This window comes from Rattus norvegicus, chromosome 7 (assembly GCF_036323735.1).
Source record: "Rattus norvegicus strain BN/NHsdMcwi chromosome 7, GRCr8, whole genome shotgun sequence".
Taxonomy (NCBI): domain Eukaryota; kingdom Metazoa; phylum Chordata; class Mammalia; order Rodentia; family Muridae; genus Rattus; species Rattus norvegicus.
Genome location: NC_086025.1, coordinates 42,259,861 through 42,280,529, shown reverse-complemented (window position 1 = coordinate 42,280,529; position 20,669 = coordinate 42,259,861).

The window sequence follows — 20,669 nt, the reverse complement described above, 5'->3', positions numbered from 1 at the left end:
TTGAGATTATCTTTTATGATGTCTATTCCTGGTTACTATACATGTTATTCACTGAGGCTGAAAAATTGGGGATGTTGTGAGTGTTCCAGTGCTAGTAACTAATCATGACAATATAAGGCAAAGTTCTTGGTGCTTCCTAGCCAATGGTTGTTAAGGGTGAGTAGATAAGGACTGTTGTCAATGACTGTGTTTTGGAAAGAGCATTTGCCCATTGATTCCTAACACACATAAACAGCAATGCAGATAAATCCTGGAGGATTGTCTTATTTTGCCCTTCCCGAAAGATGTCAAAAATAAATTATTTTAAGATGCCATGGAGGCAGCATCAGCTTCATAACAGCATTGTCTTCTGCCAAATGCTTTTCCCAGTTGAAAGCTATTTTCCAATACAAAGCTGAGTGTTTTATTTCCTTACCAGCGATTAGGTATTTCAGTGATCATTTTATAAGTTAAAAGCTATAAATTAAACAAAGAAAAATCATCTTCTTTCACATTTTTGCCTTGTACTCATACTTTGCTACTAAAAATTAAATTCCCAGAATATTAGTCTATTAGCAACCTCTTTGTAGAGAAATTAACTATGCTGTACACTACATATTTATTTATTTATTATCCAAGTATAGCAAAATAACAAAACAAAACAAATAAGATTTGTTAAAACAGTTATTTGTAACTAAAAATTAGCTTTCTCTTCTTCCCTTTTATATTCCATGTACATATATATGATCAGCGATTCCATTAAAGGGAAGCTGGACATGAAAAAAAATAGTTTTCTCCCTATATTATACACCATGTCATGTATCAAATATGGTGGATAAAGAATTTGAAGTAGTGTTCCAATGACATTAGTATCTGTGAGGGGACAAATGTAGTCAGAGTTTTGATGGGGTTTATAAGAAAGCCCTCTTATAAAGTGTATATTACTATGTAAACATTTCACTCAAGGGCCAGAAATTAAATTATAACTAAATTACTGTGTTGTCAGAATAATATTTAACATCAACAACAAACCCATGGTCAAACCAAAAATAGTGGGTTGAAGTCTATGTTTCATTTTCTCCTGCATTGGCAATTTGGATGGCAAAGAAATTTAATATAAAGCTGTAAAGATAAATTCAGTGTCTAACCTTTCTTTTATTTATTTAAATAGTCGTTTTGGCATTCTAGTCTTTACATTTTATGTCTGTCTTATACCTGTTCCTTCTTTCCAACACTTGCTTCCTTTAGGTTCACTGAATGCACATTAGCCACATTTCACGTGACTCAACTCCCACACGGTGTTAATCATTGGGCCTGTGACACAGAATGCATGGATCTTTAATACCTACATGTCCCTGACACTTTTCACTGCAGGGCTGGACTTAATAACTGACCAACTCGGAGGGGGTGGGCTGGGGTATTAGAACATGATCAAAATGTCTCTGCTCAGGGATTTATGGTGGGTCATTGCAGACAGTGCTAAAAATGTAGAGCACAAGACAAGTTTACTAAATTAAAATTTTATTTTTTGAAAAACTGTTATTTGTATAAATTATCAAGATTTGTAGGCTTTCCTTTTGTAGAAATAATTGTTTTATGTGCCAGAGAATTTCAATTTTGTTTTGAACAATAAAGCATTGATAACAAATATGTTGTGTGGACCTTCTTTAGACCTTTTCTAGAGCAACAACACTCAAACCCGGGCAACATTTTGTTTTGTGCTGTGGGAGACAAAGTCTCACAAAGGTCATCAGGTTGATCTGAATCATGCAGCCCTTCTTTCCCCTAAACCTCTGCCTTAGAGTTTTATTGCTTTGAAGAGACACCATGACCATGGCAACTCTTAGAAAGGAAAATATTTAATTTAGTCTGGCTTACAGTTTCGGAGGTTTATCCATTATCATAGTGTCTGGGATCATGGCCATTTTCAGGCAGACATGGTATTGGAGAAGGAGCTGAGAGTTCTACATCTTGATCCAAAGGCAGCAGGAGACTGTTTCACACTGAGTGTAGCTTGAGCATAGGAGCCTTAAACCCTACTTCTACAATGATGCACGTCCTCCAACAAGACCACACCTACTCCAACAAGGCCACATCTCCTAAGAGTGCCACTCCTATCAGCCAAGCACTCAAACACATGAGCCTACAGAGGCCATACCTATTCAACTACAATGTCCAAAGTGACTTGCACCCCCATGCTTATCTTTTAAAGGCTTATTTGTATTACGTTTTAATTGTATAAACACACACACACACACACACACACACACACACACACGGGGGGGGGGCAATATGTGCATGTGAGTGCAGGTATCCCAGAGTTTGCAGGTATTAGATTACCTGGAGCTGTATTGAAAGACATTAGCCACCTCACACTACTGCTAAAGCCCAAACTCAAGTCCTTTGAAAGAATAGTGTTATTACTTTTCTGTTTTTTTGATAAACATTCTGACCAAGGCAACTTAAGGAAGAGAGTGCTTATTTTGACTTCTGGTTTCATTGGGATAAAAGTCACGATGGTGAAGTGAATGGCAATAGGCAGGAGGTATAATGGCAAGAAGAGGAAGCTTGAAGGCTCATATCTTAAACCAAAAGCAAAAAAAAAAAAAAAAACGGGGAGAGGAGGTACACTAGAAATGACAAAAGGCCTTGAAACTACAAAGCCTTCCCCAAGTGATGTCCATCTTCATCAAGGCTGCATCTCCTAGATGACCTCAGACAATACTATCATCTGGAAACTCGGTGGACAAATACATAAGCCAATTGGGACATTCTCATTTAAACCATCAAAGGTCAGATGCACTCTTAATCACTGAGCAATCTCTCAAGCCTCTATCATATTTATCATAAACTTTTGTATTTTGATGGGATTATGAAAAGGTTGAAAAGAGTGGAATTTAAGCTTCAAAGATACATATAGCATATAATCAATAAATTCCAGCAATAATAATAATAATAATAATAATAAATAATAAAGATTACCTGTATTACCTAGCTTTCTATGTTTAAAAATTATGATGTTTTGTTTTGTTTACTTTTATATGGAGAAATAATCTAAGAACCATTTGAAACAGCATGCAATCATGGCTCAATTGATCATTGGGTAAAAATGTTCCTATTTAAAAGACTAGTCCTTCAATTGTTGTCTTTTACAAAAGCACAACCCTTTCCTCTTAAGAAATGTAGGTGTAACACACTCAGGTATCAATGATGAGGGGCTCTAAGGTCCTAGATCAGGTGTCAACATCCAGAGAATTCTGGTCTTGTTGAATTTGTTATTCCATCTACAGGAGAATTGCTATATATTACCCGTTTCCTCCAACAAAGGGAAAGAAAACTGGTTGTGAAGACTTTATTGTCTACTAAGAATTCAACCGTTATATGAAGAATTGTAGTTTTACATACCAGGAAACAATGGAAGGTGTCAACCAAGTTGGCCAGTATCACTAACCTCAAGCAACAAGACTGTCTCAACTTGTGTTCAGGTCTACAGTTTTCTGTACTCAAGTATCACATAAAAACCTGGTACTTAGGATTCCTAATTGATATTTTCCTAATTGTTTCATCACCTGTCCTGAGTTTTCCACCCTACTTCTCTCACCGCACATGACCATGAAGAGTAAAAGATGTAATGACAGGAAAACATCGTGGGGACAGGTTGTGAGAATTCAGTGATCAGTAGCTAGCCCCACATTCCACCTGACGAATAGAAGGCCCATGCATCACGAGGTTTGACTAAGATCTTAAAACTAGTTAGTGGCTGCATCCAAACGGCTATAAAAACACTCAGTGACTAAGAGGCCTTGCCAAATGACATAACTGCACAGTTGATTGCAAATCAAGATATCAGTTTAGCCGAACTGTAAAACTACAGAAGGCCCAGACCGTGGTTTTTCCCTCCTGGCATTGTTTCTCCGGCCTAACACATTGTTGCTTAGGAAAAGACCATAAAACATACCATAAATGAAAATTCCATCTAATTACTCGTAAGCCACTTTGATATTTTTAAAAGCTCACCTTGTAAAGTGTTCCAACCCAGGCAATAAATGATTCTCCATTTGTGTTTCACCAGCGTGATGACAGCTTTCACATAGTATATGTTTCCAGTGAAGAGAAAGGAAATACATTAAGTCTCGATTATTCTCCCTAACACGAGGGAAGAAACGGTTTCTGTGGGTAGCTAATGTGTTAGAGTAGTGGCGGCTCATTTATCTGTTCCTTTAGAATATGGTTTTTCACTTAAATACTATGGTAGTATAGCAGTACAGGAGTATAGAATTTGCATCTTAACATTTAAAAAAAATAAAGGAAGGAAACTTTCTAGCAACAGAGGTCATACATGCGTGGGATATGATACTTTAAGGCGGGAGTTGAATTGCCACACGACTATGCTAACACGTGCTTAATTTTGCAAGGCAAAAGGAAGCATATGTACTGGGACTTTATCTTGCTGTGTCATTTTGGGTGGTCTTCCTGCAAAATGCAGATGGTCTTTGAGCCAGTTTTCCCTCTGTCTGTCCTTTAATCCCACACTAGCCTTGGGTTCTTGTTCCTACAGGCTTGAGTTATATCCTATCCCTACTCCTACCTCACCCCTACCCCACAGAGCACAAATGGGGATTAAGTTTCATGTGAACTTCCTGAAATTCTTACAGATCTGTCTTCTTGGTTTCTGCGATCTCCCACTTCCTACAGCTGATTTCTAGGGTTACATGTTATTTGGTTTCCTTCTAGAAAAGGTAGAATTTTTTGGGGGGGGCAGGAAAATCACAAGTGGGAAAGGTACACACACATAACACACACAGACACGCACAAACACAGACACACACAGACACAGACACACACATACAAACACACACACACACACACACACACACACACACACACACACACACACACAAGTGCTGACCCTGTAAAGCTCACATATCTCATTACCTTGCAAAGTTCATAAGGATATTGTCTTTCTTAGGGTTTCTATCTCTGTGGAGAGATACTATGATCAAAGCAACCCTTATAAAGGAAAACATTTAATTGGGGTTTGAGGTATGAGATAATGTAATAAATTTGCTTGCACCTATTCCAATCTAAGAAGGTTAGAAAATATTTAAAATGCAGTTTTGCAAACGTTCCTAAAGATTGCTGAGATTGAAAAATATGGGAATGCATTGGTCACGCTTACATTTCAAAGACACAGCATGGAGACCGCACTGGAATGGTTTGGTTATCCTTTACTGCATCATGACTGCTTTGCTACTGATGGAGAGAGAATGCAGGGCAAAGACATGGGTGAACTACGCAATGCCTCTGAGGCTGAAGCGTTAAACCTGTTTAAGTCTAGACTAGAACTGGCTCTCTGTTCAGATTAGAAATACATTTGTCTCCTACCTCCTTTGAATTTGACAGGCATAACACTTAGTCAAGACAAAGTTGTCGGCTCCAGTTACATGCCGAGAGTAGAGGTCTGTATTTCATGTTATAGTTCACGACTTTTCTAATAATTACCATGGTGTCCTTTTTCCATCCTAGAACTCCCAAATTAACTCCTCTGAGACGCGTCTCTGGTAATTTTGAGCAGCTAGTGGTTGTAATAAAAGTTGTTAAACATTCACTGGGAAAGAAACCAAACAATTTCTCTCCATAAGAAAAAACCTCAAATTAGCATAAAAGAATTAAAATATTTTTTGGTAGCTAGACATATCTCTCATGTAATGTATCTATGATATAGAGCCAGAAAACCAGAAATGATATGGAAATGAGATGTGTGTTAGGGATCTGGGGATGTACCATGTGGCTACTTTTGATTTAAATAGAGGCCCCCTTTTTTAAGTCTTGCTTCACAATTAATGACAACAATGGCTTTAATCACATTTAAGGTTTTAGTTCTTTCTTTAATATCTGTGGTGGTTTGAATGAGTTTGACCCCCATAGACTTATGTATTTGAATGCTTGGCTCATGGGGAGTGGCACTATTTTCAGGTGTGCCCTTGTTGGAAATAGTACTTCCTTGCAGGGTGAGGCTTACACCTAGTGCTCAAGTTATACCTAGTGCGGCATGATCTTCTTCTGCTACCTTCAGATCAAGGTGCAGAACTCTCCACTCCTCCTTCAGCACCGTGTCTACCTGCACACTGCCATGCTCCCTGCCAGGAAAATGTGAGCTAGTCCCAGTTAAATGTCCTCCTTTCTAAGAACTGCATGGTGACTCTTCAAAGCAGTAGAAGCCTCAATAGGACAGCATTCATTTTAATAAATAAATAAAACCAATGGAAGATTTTATTATGTTTCATTTACTTTATCCCTCTGTTTTATTTTAAATACTTAACCTGTGTTTAACATTTTGTTTTCCTTTGCAATAGATGATAGTCTACATTGCCTATATTTTATAATAATGGTAATTTAGGAAATTTCAATAAAATTCAGTTACAAAGTCCAGTGGGCTAGGGAGAGAGGAGGTTAAGGCAAGCATCAAGCCCAGCTTTTCATCCCTAGCATCCAAAGTATCTTCAACAAGGACAAGAAAGGTGGATGGACAATGGAGGTGGTCTTGTGGCTTCCATTTGCCTGCACACACATTTGTGTATGCACATAGATGAACATGGACGCACACAGAACATAGACACAGCTATGCTATCCAATATTTTGATGCTCCATGCACTATTCTGATGATTGTCCATTCTATGCCTTTTTAACTTATATTCTGTTTTACTGTATTTCACTATGCTGGTCTCCCAATCATCATGATAATATTTATGAAATGTAATTTTACTAGCAAAGTCCTTCCCTTTTTTTTAACTTAGATCCAGGGACTATGTATTTATTTATTTATTTTTCTATTTATTTCAGGCTACTTTGTTATTATTTAAGCTTGTATTCGTTACAATTTTCTGCTCTTCAAGTTGCTGTGAATGTGAGTCAATCTGACATTTACCTTCCAGTAGCACCCAAAATGATCCTCTGAGAATTTGGGCATGTCTTCAGAGCAGGAAGTCTAGGCAGTGTACAAAGGAAGACATTATTGCTTAGAGCTGTTAGCTGACTTGACATGTTCACCATAGGCCCAGGGCGGCATGTAAAGTATTATAGTACTAGTCATAATCCTGTACGACTCAAGCCTATCAGATTGGTAGACAAACTTGCACTAGATTAGTGCTTCTCTACCTTCCTAATGCTGTGACCTTTTAATCTAGTTCCTCATGTGGTAGTGATTCCCCAACCATGAAATTATTTTGTTCCTACTTCGTAACTAGTTTTGCTACTATTATGAATCATAATGTAAATATGTTTCCAATGGCCTGAGGTGACTGATCAACCCCCCATGGGGTCAGAACTCACAGATTGAGAACTGATGAACTAAAGGGAGACTAAGGTTAAAACTTCCTCTTGTGTCTGCCTAGAGACATAAAATGTTTATTTATTAATTATACATAACCAAATACACCTGGCCCAAGTAAAAGGTAACACTGTAGCTTTGAGGTAGATCAACCATTTACTAGGCTCCATCCCTATCCTTTGATGGTAATAATTGGCTGTTTCTCCAGGTCAGCTGGTGATCCAAGGCCCAGCAGCTGCCATAGACAGCCTGTGAAATTCTAGTAGCACAACCAAAGTGAGCGTGATTGATGATAAAGAAGTTGCCTTTTGCCGTATTGTTTTGCTACTTGTGAAAGCAAAGATTTAAGGATCATGCAGCCTAGTTAAAGCTCTCAATGAGCTGGATAAAAAGCACTTCCATCCAAGTGGCATATCATCTTTATATTGCAAAGTGAAAATGGAAGATACATTTGCTACAAGCCTTTATGGTCACTAGCCAATTTCCGTCCCTTCCACTGACTCCCTCTCTCCCTCTCTTCCTGCTGTACACACAACACTCATTGGGTGTCTTGGAAGTTTAAGGATAAACTCAGTTCCAAACAGAAGTGTCGGCTCCTTTGATCCACCATCAGAGAAAACAGAGATGAAAAAGGAGACATAGTTTGAAATGCATTGATTAGCAGAGTCCATAAAGTAAGAACAAAGCTTCTATCCTTAGGTGAATTAAATGCAGACAACTCAGAAGGAGATGAGGCTCTTTGGAGAATGCTCGGAACACCTTGGTGCATCTGTCTAATGCCATTTGTGACTGACATAACACACGGCTACTGTGAGTCACTGTCTTTCTCCTTCCTACCACCTTCCTCCTCCTCCTCATTCCACTTTTCCCTTTCTTTGTTTTTCAGTATAAGGAGGGGGAGGGGTGGAATGGGGCAAGTGTAGATTTGTGATTCTTCTCAGTATAAAAATAATTTCCAACTATCTTGGTTTTAAAATCATTTCATCTTGGGAATATCAACCAAATGTTCAAATAATACAGATTCTCTAACACAGGAAGGAGCACACTAAAACATGATGAGACTAAACCCACAGGGACCTGGCAATATTATCTTTCTTCCCTTCTGAGCTTTAGGTCGTGGGTGGGAATTTATCCCACCCACCACAACTTGATTCAGTGTGCTTCCTGGGATTTTGGACACTAGGGCCTTTGAGGGTATAAATCCATGTGAGAGAACGGTTAGTTTCCTTTCTTCATTAGCAGGAGGAATTTTGTTTTACATTTTTACATCTGGAGCGTTCTGCAGCTTTTACAATGCTCTACATTGTCTCTACTTATCTCTAAGGCAAAGTGACTCTATATATGGAGCCATAATTATTCTGAGATTCTAGGTGAGGGTTCAGCTGATCATAATGGCTGCCTGGTTTGTCCATATCTGCATCCTATGAGAATCAGTAATTCTGTCTCCAATGTACTGGAATGGCTTCAGTACAAATCCATGGTTGATGGTGAGGGATGTGGTTGTGAACGGTGCACTCTGGGGTCTTGCTCTGTTTATTGCTTTCGCTCCATTTGAAGTAAGATTATGATTAAAAAGTGTTTGTATCTGAAAGAGTTTCATCCTGAACTGGAAACCAATGGCAACTATATTTCTGTGAGGGAAAATAAAGGAGATGAGAGTTATTTCGGTGTTTTATTTTTAAAGGTGGGTACACAAAAATAACCTTTTCCTAACTACTTGGTTAATGTTTTCTTCCTTCTTTCCTTCCTTCCTTCCTTCCTTCCTTCCTTTCTTTTTTTCTTTCTTTCTTTCTCTGACCATCTTAGAAATATGAAACCAGTTGCTTCTACTTAAAATGCTGCCCTTTCTGAGGCTTTCATTTTCCCAGAGTTATGAGTCAGCAGAACTTGGCCTGAATTTTTTGGCCATTACATATAAAATAAGATTACTTAGTTACCTGTTCAATGTGGGTGACTTCCTCATTCCTATATCCTGTATATCTGAGGATCAACTTCTATAATTCCTCTTAAAATGTTTTCTTTTTCTTTTCTTTGTTTCCTTGTCTACAGGCTACTTTTCTAGTATCCTCCAGAATCATTTACATAGGCTTTATTGTATGTTTCGTGTATGTGTGTGTGTGTGTGTGTGTGGTTTGTATGTATTGTGTGCCTGTATGCACTGTTATGCATGAGTGGTGTGTACATGTATGTTAAGGCCAGTAGTTGATACAGGGATGTTTTCTCCTATAATCAACTACCTTATTGTTTGAGCCAGAGTTTCTTACAGTAACTGAAGCTCACCAATTAGCTAGACTTCCTAACTAAAGAGCTTCAAAGTTCCATTTGTGTCTTCTCCAGCGCCAGGGTCCCAGATATACATCACTAAGTTCAGCCAAGTGCTCTCTCTTCAGCCCCTATAAAGGGGCATGAATGTGAAACTGATTTGAAATAATTTAGGTGACAGTAGTGTTACTCAAATATAAATAACATAATATAAAGTATTGAACCATCTTGTTCTTATTGTTCTTATAAGTCTCTTTGGTTGCCGATGTTGGGCAGATTTTGCCATTATTTACCTGTTTCCAGGAACATGAATCTTCCACCGAACAATAATCTCTTCCACTGTCCACCCCAGTCTCTCCATTGCTTCTATCAGCAACCTCCTCGCTCAGATCTGTTCCAGGAAAATGTTTTTTTCCAGATATTTCCTTAAACCCAGAAGCTTTTAGGCTAGGTTTATCCTTCAAGCCTATTTTAGAAAACATGAACAAATATGGCTTTTATTGAACTACAAAGATACCACAAAACGCCTGACAAGCAGGACAGATCGCCTGTGAATGGCAGTGGAGAGGAGAAGCTAACAAGCCGCACTACTGTTTCAGCAAGGCCCCATTCCTCCCTCAGCTTGGCTTCCCGAGATATCTGCAGAGATGCTTTGTGCTGTTCTGAAAGATGGTGCCCCTCCTAAGAGTGACTCTGACATCATCTCTAAAGGTATATTTTTTTCTGCAAAATGGTCTTAGGTAAAAGAACTTACTGGAAATGTTCAAGAACAATTGTTTCCTAAACAATTTTAAATGTTTCAAAGTTACTCGAAATATTTTTCCCCTTTTATATTACCCATTCCATTTCTTTACATCTCATATGATATCCCGCTTCCTGGTTACCCCTCCCCAAACCCTACTTTCCCACATCCACCCTATCCCCCTCCCCTTTGCCTCCATGAGGGTGCTCTCCCACCTACCCACACTCCCCCCACCACCACTCCAGCATCCCCCTACCCCGGGGCATCAAACCTCCACAATACCAAGGGCCTTCCCTCCCAATGCTGTCAGGCAAGACCGTCCTCTGCTATGTATGTATCTGGAGTCATGGATCCCTACCTGTGCACTCTTCGGTTGGTGGTCTAGTCTCCGGGGAGTAATGGGTGATCAGGCCAGCCAATGTTGTTCTTCCTGTGAGGTTGCAATCCCCCTCTGCTCCTCTAGTCTTTCCACAGCTTCCCCACAGGTTCCCTGAGCTCAGTTCCGGCTCCAAGCATCCACAACTGCTTTGGTCAATTGCCGTCTGGACCTCCCAAGGAGCAGCCACACCAGGTAACTATCATCAAGCGCCTCTTGACCACAGCCAGTTGTTTAGGGTTTGGTGTCTGCAGACAGGATGGATCCCCAGTGGGGCAGTCCCGGGATGGCCTTTCCTTCAGTCTCTACTCCATTTTATTTGTCCTTTTTCTTCCTTTGGACAGTAAAACTTCTGGGTTAAAAACTTTGAGATGGGTATGTACTCCCATCTCTCAACTAGGGTCCGTGCCTATCTGCTGAAGGTGGTCTCTACAGGACCTATTTCCCCCTTCTCTGCGCATTTCTGCTAAAATAATCCCTATTGGGTCCTGGGAGCCTCTCTTTTCCCTGGTGTCTGGGACCTTTCAGAGGCTGTCCCCAGTTATACACACACACACACACACACACACACACACACACACACACACACACACACGCACATTTTTATTCAATTTCCTGACCCTCTGTACCCCTCTCCCATCCTCTCTAGTACATGATACTGCCCCGTTATTTCTTTCCCTCCTCTTTACCCTTCTCCCTCTACCTCCCGCAACAATCCTATTCTCTACTCAATGCGTACTGAAGCATCCACACCCTGTTCTTCCTCTTAACCTCCATATGGTCTGTGGGTTGAATCGTGGGGATTGTGAGCCTTTGGGCTAGTATCCACTTATCATTGAGTACATCCATGTGTGTTCTTTTGTGATTGGGTTACCTCACTCAGGATGATATTTTCAAGATCCATCCATTTGCCTGAGAATTTTGTGAAGTTGTTTTAAAAAGCTGAGTAGTACTCCATTGTTTAGATGTACCACATTTTTCTGTGTCCATTCTTCTGTTGAGGGACATCTGGGTTCTTTTCAGCTTCTGACTATTATAAATAAGGTTGCTTTGAATATAGTGGAGCATGTGTTCTTGTTATATATTGGAACATTTTTTTGGGTATATGCCCAGTAATGGTATAGCTGGGTCTTCAAGTAGAACTATTTAAAATTTTCTCAGAAACCACTAGATTGATTTCCAAAGTGGTTTTTACCTGTTTGCAAGCTCACAATGGAGGAGTGTTCCTCTTTCTCTACATCTTCGCCAAATCTGCTGTCACCTGCATTTTTGATCTTAGCCATTCTGATTGATATGAGGTAGAATCTCAGGGTCATTTTGATTTGCATTTCCCTGATGACTAAGGAGGTTGGTCATTTCTTTAGGTGCTTCTTGGACATTTAAGTTTCCTTAGTAGAGATTTCTCTGTTTAGCTCTGTTCCTCATTTTTTTAAATAGGGTTATTTGGATCTCTGGAGTCTAACTTCTTGAATTCTTTGTATATTTTGGGTATTAGCCCTCTATTGAATGTAGGATTGGTAAAGATCTTTTCCCAATCTGCGGGTTGCTGTTTTGTCCTATTAATAGTGTCCTTTGCCTTACAGAAGCTTTGCAATTTTATGAGATCCCATTTGTCGATTGTTGATCTTAAAGCATAAGCCATTGGTGTTCTGTTCAGAAGTTTCCCCTGTACCCAAGTATTCAAGGCTCTTCCCCACTTTCTTTTCTATTAGATTCAGCATATCTGGTTTTATGTGGAGATCCTTGATCCACTTGGACTTGAGCTTTGTACAAGGAGATAAGAATAGATCGATTTGCATTCTTCTACATGCAGACCTCCAGTTGATCCAGCACCATTTGTTGAAAAGGCTTTTCCCACTGGATGGTTTTAGCTTCTTTGTCAAAGATCAAGTGACTGTAGGTGTTTGCATTCATTTCTGGGTCATCAATTCTATTCCATTGATTCACCTGCCTGTCTCTGTACCAATACCATACAGTTTTTATAACTATTGCTCCATAGTAGCTTGAGGTTATGCCTTGCATTAGAACTTTTAAAATCAATTAATTAATTACATCCCAAATATTTCCTCTGATTTTCAGTCCTCCTTCACAGAACTCCTTCCTCATCCCCTACCCCTTTGCCTGTGAGAAGGCACCCCCACCTGCATATCTCCACCCTGGTGCATCCACTCTGCAGGGTTAGGTTCATCCTCTCCCACTGAGGCCAGACAAGGCAGCCCTCAGCTACATATGTGACAGTGGCCTCTCACCAACCCATGGTTGGTGGCTCAGTATCTGGGAGCACCCAGGGTCCAGGTGAGTTAATACTGTTAGTCATCCTGTGGGATTGCCTTCTCCTTGAGGGCCTTCAATCCTTCCCCTAACTCTTCCATAGAGGTTCCTGATCTCTGTCCAATGTTTGTCTGTGGGTATCTATATCTGTCTCAGTCAGCTGCTGGATAAAGTCTCTCAGAGGACAGCCATCCTAGTCTCCTGTCTGCAAGCACAGCATGGCATCAGTAATAGTGTCAGGGTTTGGTGCTACAAATGGGATGGGTCTTAAAATGAGTGGATTATAGAACTTTTATTTTATTTTATTTTTTCAGAGCTGAGAACCGAACCCAGGGCCTTATGCTTGCTAGGCAAGAGCCTTACCACTGAGCTAAATCCCGAAACCTTAGAACTTTTAATAAAAGTCAAATGTATACATGAGTTGGGCAATAAGGTACATTATTGTAAAGCCTTTCCTTTTTTCTTTTTCTCTCATAGCACTTTAATATACTAACAAACTGAGATAATGCCTGGCTCATCAGACTTAACTACTCATTGAATTTTGGCTAATGGGTTTATGCAATTTATCACGCTAGAAAAGAAGACTCCCATCTAATATCCTCTATTCCTTTGGAAAAGAGTTATTCGTATTATCCCTGATCAGCAAGATTCATATAAATACTTTTTAATACCCGCTGAAGCAGAATTTATTTATAATTGCTAGAAAACAAGTCTCAAATCTACAAAAAAAATATGTTGTGGTGGTAACAAAAAAAAAACAGTAAAAAGGAAAATAAAAAGGAAACATGTTAAAGATTATACATTGCATATGTAGCATCTTTAACTCAAAACAATAAGTGAACACCAATTAAGTCACTGATATGTAAAACGAAGTGTGTGTGTGTGTGTGTGTGTGTGTGTGTGTGTGTGTGTGTGTATGTGGTTTAAAACATGATTAAAGTCATTTTACTTAAGTACTTCCTGAGGAGACAACTTTGACAAATCCTATTTTAAGGCCCATTTCTTATGTGAAATGTCTACTTGCCCTCTCTTTCCCTAAAATTACCCTCAGTAGAGTAAACTTGATTAATGAGCTATTTCATTTCTTCAAATAAAGCTAACATTTTCTTTTTCCCAGAAACACTTGCAAATTACTTGATTAATATCAAAAGGCTCTGAATCACTCATAACCTTTGGATAAACAAGTTGTGATACAGTTGGCAACACACTAAGAGGTATTCCTGTAAGTAGGCTATGTGGAAATTGCCTTTGTAATTAAATATAGACGGAGGGAGTCTTTTTTTTTTCCTGCAATTTTCCCCCTCCCTCTCTTGTAAAAGGAGAATGCACAATGAGATTGAGCCAGAACCAAAAACCAAGTGGTCAGGAGTCCACAGTCAGAAGACTATGAAATTTATGGAACTGGAGTAGAGTTTAGTTCATAACTTTAAGGGTTTTTTCCCTCAGTTTTCCTTTATACGATGTGCTAATGATTGTCCTATTGATTTAAAATCTTTACCCTCTCAAAAGATGTTCCTAATAACTCAATGAGAAAAACTCTGGATCCCTACTGGTCTTATTAAAGCAGATACAGCATCGAGTCAGGAAAGTTTTTAGGCTAAAGTAGATGGAGGAGAATAGAATTAAACATTCTGCCTAGGTTGGTTACCAGGTGACCTCTAAAAGTTCTATTTAATGTAGAAAATAAAAACTGCCTCCTTTTGCAGACTTGTTAGTTTTCTCTAGAGCATTGATTTCTCCCTTGCAGACAACTGTTAACACACAGAATGTGGGAGGTGGTTCATCCTGTCTTGTTATGGTGTCCAGTGAGGGATGGCCATAACAGCAATTCAATGATAGGTATGCCAATGAATGATAGGCTTGGAGTCAAGTCAGGACCCCCATCCACAAGCTCAAATTGGTTGAAACATGTTGAATGATTGAAGAAAGATTTTAAAAGAATCTTACAATAAATGGAAGGTATATAAAGTTTCAGTATCATAAAGTTTTATCAGAATATAACCAGACATGGTCATGCTACGATGCTGAAGAGACTGGGTGATTACAGCTTTGACTGACTTCAGGGCCTGCAAAGATTATAATATTTATTGTCTGTCTATTCCTGAAAAAGTGTGATGATCCCTGGTCTAAGCCAAGTGCGATGCTCCTGCCTCCTGCTTTCCCAGGCTCTGTTCCAGCTGGCACTGGCTACACAGCAATAAAACACAAGTAGTGGCCCACCAGGAAGAATTCTAGAAAGGCTGGCACCTCAGCTTACCTTCCAGTCTGGAATATGAAAATGAAATCTGGACGTGAGAGTACTTGTCTTGCATGTAAAAGTAATAGCTCACACCTTAGGGTCCCTGACAGAATTGTTCAGCAGATGAATCAAGGCCAACAGCTGCTTACCACCAGATGTCATATCATATGAGAAAGCTTAGCCTCTGTCTCTAAGAGAGTCTTCCATGGGCATTCAATGACTTGTGGGAAAATGCCCTCCTTAGGAACCTGTCTTCCTCTACCTTTCCATTAGGCGCAGATTGTATTTGATCATAGTTTTTTAATGACTTGAACCTTGGAAAAAGAGGATGCTTTCATATACTTTTCCTGGTGTTCTTTCTCCACAGGTACAGTGACGCTTGAGTTTGCTCATAAGTGTCCTCACTACTGTTATCTTGATATTTGCAGAAGTTGTTATGGGAACAGTCTCCTTATTCATTTTAATAGCTCAAATCAGGAGACCTGGATTGTTTTCAACAGGATATTCACTTTACTCAAGTCAGGTGCCCTATCTCTGTTATTCTAAACTCATTACACCATAACATCTACCTAGTATGATAAAGGTGGCTAATTATAGTTTTCATTTTATTCTTATTTTTTGAGAAACCTACTTACTGATATCCTTAGTAGGTACATCAATAATATTTCCACCAGTAGTAAGTAAATGTTCCTCATCTCCAACATTCTTGTCAGCACATCTTGTTGATTGTTTTCTTATGATAGTCATTCTAAGTTTAGATAGAATCTCGAAATAGTTTAACTCACATCTAAGGATGCTAGTAATCAGGTCCCTTCTATACCAGATCCTGTAGAATGTAGCATAGTGCCACATACATTATAGCGGATAAGAGACTTAATACAGAAAAAGCAAACAGCACATGTGTCAGAATATATTGTAGATGTAGAGAAAATAGCTGTGTCTGTATGGATGTGGTACCTGTCAGTAATAAATCTGCTGGCCTATAGCTTAGGTAGGAAATAACAGGTGAGACATCCGGTAGGAAGAAAGGATCCTGGGAAAGTGCAATGCAGATGTACCTGGGAAGAAGTGATGAGACAGACACATGACATAGGTAACCAGCCACCTGGCCAAATGAAGATTAAAATGAATGTGTTATTTTAAGTTAAGATCTAGTCAGAGAAGAGCCTAGCTATATGGACAAGGTATTTGTAAACATGTTTTGCTTCTATCTCATTTGTGGGAGCATAGGGCTTGGAGGAAGAATCACCTGACTGTTACAGGAGAATGCATTAGCTATGTTTTTAAATCACCAGATGTCCAGACTGAGGGTACATCTCATCAGAGTAACTGTCTATCATGCACGAACCTTTGGTTTGAATCCCCACTTCCACAGGCACAGGGTATAGTTGTGCATGCCTATAACCTAGCATATGGAAGGTGAAGGCAGAGGGTCAGATCACGTTCATTCTTTGCTACATAGTGAGTCTGAGGCTAATCTGGGGTAAACGAGACTCTATCTCTTAAAAAAAAAACTAAAAGAGAGAAATTTATGTTAGCTCATCCTTCCAGAGATTTCAGTCTAGTCATCTGGGACCACTGCTCTAGCCTGAAGTAATAGTGAATTTCGTGCCTGGAATGAGGAGTGGAGAAAATAATCCACATCAAGATGAACAGGAAGGAGAAATAAGGATGCGAGAACACTGGTGAAGAGGAAAGGAGGGACCAGGAGTAAGCGCAGGAGATAGATGTAGGACAACATATAACCAACAAGACATAGCCTCAGTGATCTGCTTCCTTCTACTGGGCCTCACGCCTTTCATCACCTCCTAATGATGTCACCGTATTATGAACCCCATCAGTAGATCAATCTACTGATTCAGTCAGAGCACACATAATTCAACCACACCTCAATGGTTGGATCCTAGAGACAAGAAACGCACTTCTTTTCTGGAACCAAGCTGAATGATTTTGCTTATAAAATGGATGCATCTCTTTAACTGTTGTCAGCACTTTCATCATCCCCGGACCTGTGGGGGTTTTTTTTTTTTTTTGCTTTTTTCTTATGTTGTGATAATATTTGCTTTCCACCTGTGTGGAAACCATGCGATGAAGGAGAGGGTTCTTCATCTCTCTAATGAAGACATTGTAGCTATCAAACTACATGGTACATACCCTGAGAAAGCATACAGCATTATCCACGGTCTTATAAAAGTGTTCTGTCATGTTGCTGTTTAAGAAGAAGACACTGAAATAAGTGTCCATCAAGGTTTCCTAGAATTGATACTTAATGCTCCGTAAATGCATTCATTTTGTAGCATTTTAATAACCATTGAGGGTTTTTTTTTCAGTGTTTGCTATTTACCTGTGGATCACATAGCCATGTGTATTCTCTGTATAACCACTAAAGACCCTAGGAAAGTGCAAACACACTGCCAGCAAAGCTGTAGAAGTGTGTTAACCACGAGAAAAGAATGGGCTGTGAACGAAAACCTTTGCTGTGGTTTCCTATCAGCTCAAGACAAACACAAACGGTCTTTCTTCTGCCTATTCTATTTTACAACAGAATAGGATTCTCCTAAGGGGTAACCTAGAAATCTCTTCTGATTTACAAGAAATTATCAGAAAAAGTTCACTTTTTAAATGAGAGTTAATTATTAAAATTTATAGGAGACAAATCATACTTTTTGTTGCAGAAATGCTGAAGTGTGGGGTGGCTCCCATGGAGATTACTGGATTAGAATAGGTGGACTTTCCACCTCCAGTAGAAAGACAGGGCATCAGGTAGAGGGATGGGGTTGCCATCCCATGGTCAAAAATTCTGACCCAGAATTGTTCCTGTCTAGAAGAACTGCAGTGACAAAAATGGAGAAGACACTGAGAGAAAGGAGGTCAAGTGACTGGCCCATCTTGGGATCCATCTCAAGAGGAGGCTCCAAGGCCAGACACTATTAATGATGTTATGGTGTGCTTACAGATCAGAGACTTGAGGCCCCAGGGAGTGGGGATGCCTGGGAGGGGGTAGGATTGGAGGGTGGAGGTGGGGGTGGGGGTGGTCTGGGAGGGTGAGGAGGTTTGAGGGGGTGGGGGTGGGACATCCTCTTCAAAACAGTGGGGAGGAGGAATGGGATGAGGAACTGTGGGAGAGTGGACCAGGAGGGCAGTAATGACTGGACTGTAAAAACATAAAAAGAAAAGTAATAAAACAAACAAATAAACAACAAACAATAGATAGACTTCGCCATGGGTGATTCTGACTGCTTCTTGTCTACTATCTGAAAAGCAAAAGAAATGGAAGAGTAAAGACAATAAACGACACTTACTAATGCCCTAACAAGTCATCAAGACTCTGCCAGAAACATGTACTTCCTCATGTAATCATCCGATGCCCTGAAAGATGGACCAGGTCTTCCTAACATAGTAGGAAAGAACTGTGATTTCAGTAATTCCAAGAACCAGTTAAATTCTCATGATTCAGTTGCAGGTATAAGCAGACTCATCAATAGGAAACAGTAGTTGGAATGGCTGTTGAATCTATACTTTCTTCCCTCTGAAAGGCTTAGAGAACTTTTCCCTTTCCAAGCTAGCTGAGAGCCTAGTTCAGCAAAAACGTGGCTGCTATTTTTCTCCACTGTGGAGGTTGCAAGTCCTCAGGATGGAGACACAGGCACTCAGCTGACCATGCACAGGGAGAGGAACACATTTGTCCTTTCATGTCTACATCTCCCAAGGGTGCTAAGGTGGTAAGCAGTATAATAAAATATCTGAATCAGGGCACAGGGATGGCTGTGAAGGAGACTTTTCCTGAGAGAAGAGATGGGTTATTGACTAAACCATAAAGGTGCCTTGTACACAAATATCATTCCGGTAGAGCTCCCACACTAATACACACACACACACACACACACACACACACACACACACACACACACACACACACACACACGCACGCACGCACGCACGCACGCACACACACACACGCACACACGAGCGCGCATGCGTGTGTGTGTTTGTGTGTGTGTGTGTGTGTGTGTGTGTGTGTGTGTGTGTGTGTGTGTTTACATTGTCCTATTCATCACCCTGACAGTAATTTGTGATTGGGACGAACACACAGCAGCCCAGGATCATAAAAGATTACCAAGAGGCAGACAGGAAGGGAAACCGGGATTCCTACCAACTTTGAATTGCAGTACCAGGACTGGCTAGAAGAAGGCTGTTCTCTTTTCCTATAATTTGCTGTTTTCACAGGAGGATTGTAAAGCTTATTTCCTATTTGAATTTAAGATCCTTTGCTCCCTAAGAAGAAATCTTTTGTATACAAGACATAATAGCATAATGATGAGGGTTCCCGACTAAATCACCCATCCCTGCTTACTCTCAAATGTCTGCCACCCCCACTTGCTTCCTGCTTTATCAAGAGCAAAGTTCAACAGGAACAGCAGGGGGTCAGAAGGGCATAGAAATTTGAAATTCAAAAAAAAGTTGCATGCATATAAGCAGAAGAAGCCTTTTGAAGAGTGAAATCCTGGTTAAAAAAAACTACCTTTATGGGAGCCCCCAGAGTAGAGGGAAATGATTGTGATCATGTTACTTAGAGACAGATCCAGAGCGTTGACCAATCTCTCTCCCTTTTTGAGTTTCCTGTCTTTTGAAATGAGTGATCCTGGACAAAACAGTCAATGGCAAGTGAGTATCCATTGGAGATAAAGCCTTCTGGGTAGGCAGGAGATGGAGCGAATGTTTGCTGAATGTTGTTTCTCTGTTTCTAACTGTCTAGAGTCTGGCACTACTATCTGGAGTGCAGGGAAAGGTACACACTGTAGGTAGCACTGACAGCAGTCAGGTGTGAAATGTGACTTATATCCACCGTGTACTGCCTGACAGTAGAAGATAAATGGTTTTGTGCAGATATGGGACAATCTCTTTGCGGAAATTTTGATAAATCTTGTAGCGCAATATGGGGTTTGAGTGATTTATTTGTACTGTATATGTATGTATTATACTTGTATACATTAAGTATAGTGATTTCTACTTTTTAATCAAAAACATTCAAACACAAAAAGACCAGAAGGCTAACTCAGTTCATCCCCAATATTTAAAATTATAGAAGTAGGAAAAAGAAAACATTTATGTCCACAGATTCTGAACTAATACTGAAATTGAAACATTACTTGATCTCAAGTTACTCCTTTGAAATCAACCTGGGAAATGACATCAGCCAGTGTAATTCCTCTGAGAAGAATTACACAGTTTCCAACCATCTGCTAAATTAAGAAGCAGTGATTATAGCAAGCATTTTTTTTTACAACAGACCAGATACAAAGGGGGATAATAACTTTATGCACAAAATGAAATCCAGGGAGGCTGCTGCAAACTTGAAAATGAAGCTCGAAATGTGGAGACAGATGCTTTCGCGTTCTCAGACAGTAGAAGTGACAGAGGTCTATGCTACTGCACTCCACTCCCATCCGCTGCTTGTTTCCTTTTAGGA